This window comes from Pinus tabuliformis, chromosome X (assembly GCF_031772625.1).
Source record: "Pinus tabuliformis cultivar Carrire ecotype Pingquan chromosome X, CPIR1, whole genome shotgun sequence".
In the NCBI taxonomy this organism is placed as follows: domain Eukaryota; kingdom Viridiplantae; phylum Streptophyta; class Pinopsida; order Pinales; family Pinaceae; genus Pinus; species Pinus tabuliformis.
Genome location: NC_142308.1, coordinates 1668089646 through 1668097058, shown reverse-complemented (window position 1 = coordinate 1668097058; position 7413 = coordinate 1668089646). Strand labels below are relative to the sequence as shown.

Below are 7413 nucleotides of genomic sequence, written 5' to 3'. Positions count from 1 at the left end.
AACAAGCTCAAACAAGACAACAATGAGCGGAAGCCCAAGCCCAAGCCCCTAGGGTCAAAGAGGACCTGTTATGTTAGATTTGCAGTTCGCATGGGGTTTTGATCTTGGCATACACGAATATTACGGTCAATTTTTTAAATTTACTTTATACTTGGGCTCACACAGAATACAAGAATTTATAAAATAAATGAACACATATTTTTCACTGTGAAAACGTTTATCAAGTACGTATTGAGAAATGTCTATGTAACTGTTTAATATATTTTAAATTATTAATTTACACTATTTATTTCAATTTCCATCATTATATAATATTATAATATAATATTACTAGTTTAAATTTATATAATATAATATTATTAGTTTAAAATCATCTTAATTCCAGATTTATTAGATTTATTTTAATTCTCGATCCATGTAGGGAAAAGAAAAAAAATTGTATTTTAAAAAATTTGATCTTCTAAATGTTTGGTAAATTAAAAATTAAGATAGATTAATCTAGTTTAATTATTAATAATTAATAATAAAAAAAATTGTTGTTATTTTTAAAATTTTATTTTATTTTTATTTTTACGATGATGATGATGGTTAACGTCCACTGAGACCAAACATTGGTCTATCAGACCTAAAGAAACGTTTGGTAAATTAAGAATTAAAATAGATTAATCTAGTTTAATTATTAATAATTAACAATAAAAAAATTTGTTGTTATTTTTAAAATTTTATTTTATTTTTATTTTTACGATGATGATGATGGTTAACGTCCACTGAGACCAAACATTGGTCTATCAGACCTAAAGAAACAAATTATTTATTTTCATTTAAGATTTATATAAATTGATGAAGTCAAAATATTTTAATTAATAACAATGCCACATAATAGCTAGTACATGCTGCTTAGCTTAAATATAGCTTAATTAAACTAAAAGAAAATAAAGACAAAAAATTCATCACTAAAATAAAACAACTAATAAAATATTGTATTGTTAAATATCATCACCAAAAATTAAGAAATAAGATTAACTAATATTGTTTTTATAAACATATATACACTTTTATATATATATATATATATATATAAGCTATGATCTTAAATTGAAAATATGGGAAAAAATTATAATACATGAAAATGGAAATGATAGAAACATGAAAAAAATCAAAATAAAAAAGTTAAATAAAAAGGAAATAAATCTAAAAACAAAAAAAATAGTTTTATATATATATATAGAAGCTATGATCTTAAATTGAAAACATAGGAAAAAATTATAATACATGAAAATGGAAATGATAGAAACATGAAAAAAAAAATCAAAATAAAAAAGTTAAATAAAAATGAAATAAATCTAAAAACAAAAAATTAGTAATTAACAGAAATGAAATAAATTTAAATAATAACACAAAATGAATTATTAATGTTAAGCTATGGATAACCTGCAGGATTTTTTTGTCAAAGACAAACTAATACACACGTCAAAGAAAAATTGAATAAGTAATACAATGCCTCCCTGCCCAAGGTATAGGAATTATTATTATTAATTTTATTTTCTGTGATTCAGACGGAGTCAAATGTTTATATAACATAACAGGACAATACATCTCTTCTATACTTAGGTGTAGAGTGCCTCTAAACACAATAGCTTTCACCAATATTATTGTATTGTAGTGTACATTATAAAAAAATAGAGTAAGTCAAAACATACAATTATTTCACCCTGAAAATAATGGTTTTTTCTGCAGGATTTTGATGATCCAATTTCACAATTTTGAGTGTTCCAGAAGTTTTTGAGAATACTGAATCCATTTTCACCATTAAAAAATGATTCAAACATTTCCAGTTACAAATTTTTTGGAAAAAAAATGCCACATTCATCACCTAGACAAAATTATCACACTTAAACAAATCCAAAACAAATCCAAAATTAATGTTTTTTAAGTATATGCTTAGAACACTGTAGCCCCCCCCCTCAACTCAAGATAAGAGTAATCGTCTAAACCTCACAGCAGATTTTAACCAAATATACTTAGATATTTTGGTGGTTCTATAATCGACACATTTTCAAAAGCGGAGAAGAATGAAGAATTACTCAAGATAAGAGTAATCGTCTAAACCTCATAGCAGATTTTAACCAAATATACTTGGTTATTTTGGTGGTTCTATAATCGACACATTTTCAAAAGCGGAGAAGAATGAAGAATTACAAAAGAAGAGAAAAAAGAAGCTTTTGCCTTTTTGGTATCTGCCTTCAAATTTTTGTTGATTGAGGAAACATTAAAAATTAAATCCATTTATTAACTCTGTCATTAAGCAGAATATTTTCGAGACACACAAGACACACTCTGCTATATAATTACCCGTTATATTTTCTTTCTTCAGATATTTTTGTTCTCTCATATGCCATGAAATATCACCTTTAAAATTCATATCAATCAAGGGAGATCCCTGTGAATTACAGATAAGATGCTACTTGGCCATAGGTATAGACAATGACCTTCAATGTTTTAGAGATTATAAAGACTGATATACCGAGTGATTAGATATGGCAATAGGATCCAGTTCCAGAGACAACAATGACAATCTTCCAACTAATCAAAATTTCTAGCTGACGTTCTAATGGATAGTCCTTAGGCTGACCCTTCAAATTGTAGGCTGAATTGCAAGCACTGATTCACTTTTACAGACAACGGCCAGATGCATGCTTTGCGCGTGGGCTTCTCCCGTAATTGAATGACATGACATAATAAACTGCAAGAAGGTGTTTCTCCTACAAATGCTCTCCAATTCATTACTCTGCCATTGCTGTTTCAGGGGGGGCCATCTTGTGTATGGTCAGAAACAATGTCACTGGAACCATGTCTGACATTACTTCTTCTACAGCTTCTGCCCTTGGAATTGCCACTAGACAGGTACTCTTCCCTCAAAGTTCCTGGAATTATCCCTGGATATTGCTGCTGCTGGGATGCATTGGAACTTCTCCAACTGCCAAAAGCCTCATTCCATGAGCTATGTGATGATGTTCTCAATGCAGCGTTGTCATTTAGCATATCAGTACGGACAACCTTGCGGGGGTTTTCTAGAGCTTTCAGGACATGGCGCATGGTTGGCCTCTTGGATGGTCGAGGATTGAGACAAGCCTTGGCTATTACAGCCACAGCCCAGACTTCCTCTAGCAGGTCCTCATCTACAATGAGATAAGGATCAATAATCCGGGGAAGATTATCCTTGTCATGAATGTCGATTAGGGGCAAGGCATGGTCTAGCCACGAACACTCCCCAGCTCGCGTGTCATTGCATTCAATGGTGGTAATGTTCCCTGAAATGATCTCCATCAGGACTTTGCCAAAACAATAAACATCATGTGCACATGTAGTGGGTGATGAACCTGAGTCTCCTTGGTCCCATGAACTGCATTTGTGCACCTCAACAACATTATATGATTATTAAAACCCCAATTCCTATATCTACAACACAATGAAATTTGTGTACTCTGTGATTACAAACCCATATTATGGAAACAGCAGAGCTTATACATCTTGAATTCTTCATAAATAGAAAGTGAAGTCAGTTAAAGATTGCACACAAATCAAGCAATGATTGGAGATGGATAAAAGATCATGTTTGGGGTTTGGGGTACAGGGGATGCCGAGCCATAGCTACATTGTTTGAACATATTTCACAAAGCAATCAGTGCACATGAAAATTTTGAATATGTTATACCAAAAGGCCATGGGATACGTACTGGGAAATGGCCAAGAGCCGTGCAACCAAACCCGGTTGAGAGTCTCCATCTTGACTGCCTGCAGAACTTAAGCTGCTAAGCCTAACTTCGAATTTATCATCCAGTAAAATGCTGTTTGCCTTAATGTCCCTGATAAACAGCGGCAGAATGCACTCAGTTTCTGTCAGATTCGAACAATATATTTTTGTTAAGAATATTTTTATAAACTAAATGTTTTAGCTTCGATCTATTCTCTGCACTGTCTGGCCTGACATTGTTTTTAGCCTTCGTACACTCGTGACATATCAAGGCAAGAACTCTATACAATTGATTACACTCCAGGATCATCAAGCAGGAAAAGAACTTGATCTACTTGCATCTACCTAAATAAACATATTGATCAGAGAATGTCCATCAATCTTTTCTGATTTCATTTCTAACTTGTTTTTAGCAAAAATGTACAAACCATCAATCACCAAAGCAATAATAATGAAATTCAATTGTGCAGCACATGCAATTAGAATTGCAAAATAGTTTCCCTGCAATCAATTGTCACAGGTGCGTGTAGCTGTTTAAACTTTGTGTCATACACACCCACAAACAGGTATGCATCGGTATGTCTACAGGCTAAGCTTCATCAATAAAAGAGACATAATCTATCAATTGATGCTCAACTATTCTCATCTAACAGTGAAAACAGGGAAAATGAAAAACATAAATCAAGATAAGCATCTATTATTTCTTTGCAAGCAAGGATAAGTCCAGGATGAAATGCATGCGATGTATTCTATAACAGCAAGGTATAAAAAGTTCATAAAACATTAAGATTTCGTACTTCACATAGTTTATTGATTATGCACTCTGAACAAGTAGTCAATGAATGATGTTTTACAAGTTCAAAACATGTGTATTGATATCCAAGTTGCAGAACTTTTCTGCACAAACTCTATGGTAACTTTCTACTCAGTGCCATAGATTCTACTAGGTCTTCCTACTCCTTAAAGATACTTTATTATGTTCTATAATTTAAAAAAAATTGCGAACCTAGGAAGACATGAATGTTAAATGTAAAGATAGCTACATACCAGTTATTAGATTTCATTGGAGGATTATAAGTCAAATTTAACTTAAGACAACATAGGAGAAAGGATAAGTACCGGTGTATGATTGGAGGAGAACACTCATGATGCAGATAAGCCAGAGCTTCGGCAATTCCTATAGCAATCTTGAGCCTGGCTATCCAATCTAGAGGATTGAAAAGAAAATCCTTAGCATTATTTGGACCAGTTTTCTTGAGCATAACGGATTCAAGATCGCCATTAGGCATATACTTGTACACAAGAAACTTCTCATCTTTCATTTCGAAGCATTGCCCCAGCAGAGGAACCAGTCCTGTATGTGATGCCTTGCCGAAGACCTCAAGCTCCCGAACATAGAGATCCTTCTTCACTCTATTAAAGTCAATTCTCTTCACCACTACCTGCGCTGCACCACTCTGCATGAGCACCCCTTTGTAAAAGTCACCCGAATGACCAGCCCTGATCATGTTAGCAGGATCCAATTTGTTGGTTGCTTCAAGCAACTGGGCATATGAAAAATTTTCGCCAAGCCTGCTCATGTTGGTAAATCCTCCTCCAATCTGCTATGTACTTTCTCCTAACTCATTTGTCTTTGAATTTCTTGTTTGGTGTCTTTGAATGCAGAGGACTGCTACTCCCAGTAAAAGAACAAGGAGTACTCCTCCCACTGAACCACCAATAATGGCTGCAAAATTCTTTACCCCTTTCTTCTCATTCATTTTGCTTACTATATTATTATTATGACGAGAGGGACTCCTCAGCATATCAGTCTCTCTGTAGAAGATTACACAGGATCTTTCCATGTGTTGTTCCCGAACAAAGTGAAAACAATTCCTTGAGATTTTCACTTTGGGCATCAACGTACTCGGAACAGAACCATTCAAGAAATTGCTTGTAACATCCAAAAGCAGCAGAGACTTCATATTCTGTATACTAGTCGGCAGAGGCCCGTAGAATCCATTGAATGCCAAGTTCACTATCTTCAAATTCATTAAACTCGTCAACTCCGGAGGCAGATTGCCAGAAAATCCATTGAAAGAAAGAAACATCGTCTGCAGATCCTTCAGACGCCCGATGGAACGAGGAATCTCTCCATTCATGAAATTGTGATCTAACTTCAGAACGCGAAGCCTTGTGCAATTTGAAATCTCAGTGGGAATTGAACCACTGAGGTTGTTCCGCTCCAAATTCAGATACACGAGGTTACTCAGTCTGCCGATTTTAGGATCCAAAGAACCCGAGATACTATTGCGGGAAAGGTCAAGATGAGTTATGTTGGTCAGAGACCAGAGAACGGACGGTATTTCGCCCTCTAAAAGATTGCTCCCGACAGAAAAATGCTGTAGAGTGGACAACTTACCGATAGTAGATGGAATTTGGCCGGAGAAGCTGTTTCCCAGCAAATTCAAGCTAACCAGACGCGAAAAATTTAAGATGAATTCCGGAAACCGGCCCGTGAGATTGTTGTGAGACAAATCCAAGAACACGATCTTAACCAGCTTTCCCAGCTCGCTGGGTATTGGGCCCGAAAGATTATTTCGCGATAACCTGAGACTACGAAGGTTTGCAAGATCGCCCAACATCTGCGGGATTCGACCTCCCGACGTCGAGTTTTGCAAGTCCAGGGAGTCTAAAGCCCCGAGAAGGCCGATTTTGGCTGGAATCGTGCGTAAAGGAAACCCTGAGGCATTGAACCGGCGCAGGCGTGGCAGCTGTATTAGAGGATCCAGTGTGGGCGTAATGGTGCGGTTTTCAGTCCGCAAACCAGAAAGATTTATTACTGTAATGTGATAGCCGCGACAAGTGACTCCTGGCCAGTCACAGGGTCGAATCCTGTCTGGCCATTCGTTGGTATCTATGCTCAGTGTATCTCGCAAGGCTAACATGGCTTCTGTTTCATTCTGCTGCGGAGCTACTGGTGATGCTGCAACATTACTGTTAGCTATCAATAACGCCATTACAACTGCAAGACAAAGGGCTGAGCTCAGGAATTCCATGGCCTCAGTGCAGGTTTCTCGAACACTTTGATGAATGGATTTAATGAATTGGAATTTTAAGGGCAGTGTAGCATGTCGAAATAAAGGCAGTGTCAGAGAGCTTTAAATTGATGTGGCAAAGACGTGAAGAAGTTAATGGCCGACTGCACTTCTCCGAACGTGGTGATTAAATGCAACTTCGCCCTCCCACGGCAAATAATAATGCTCATTGCTTTATCGAGTGCAGTTTTTGGTGAGATTTTAATGAGCGTTGGCCGTAGGCTTTCAGGGTTTTATGATAGGTTCAAATGAAAACTCATGAACCGAGAGGTCTGAGTCTGAGGAAGATTTTCAAGTTACAGCGGTTAATATCGGTTCACATGCATTGGACTGCTGACAATCCTTCTCCTGCAAGATCGAAAAAATGGGTTTAAGAGGCGTAGGTTGCCCAATTCAAGATAATGTGTTTCTCGGATTCTTGAACTAAATTTCACCGTACACGATGATGGGTTTTAACAGTGGTATGTGATTATTAGCTGCTTTAAAGTATTAATGTTATAAATCATATTAACTGGAATTAGTATTAATGTTATAAATCATATTAACTTGAATTAGTATTAATGTTATAAATCATATTAACTG

General features: G+C 35.7%; 1 pseudogene across 1 annotated transcript; it reads right to left on the bottom strand.

Annotated features, from left to right (window-relative positions):
* Nucleotides 1-2393: 2393 nt before the first annotated feature.
* LOC149146418 (uncharacterized) lies at nt 2394-7202 on the bottom strand (annotated as a pseudogene). Its single transcript, XR_016264728.1, has 3 exons — nt 4874-7202; nt 3738-3866; nt 2394-3403 (listed from the first exon to the last, which is right to left on the bottom strand). The product of XR_016264728.1 is annotated as an uncharacterized LOC149146418 (transcript).
* Between the last annotated feature and the right edge of the window lie 211 nt (nt 7203-7413).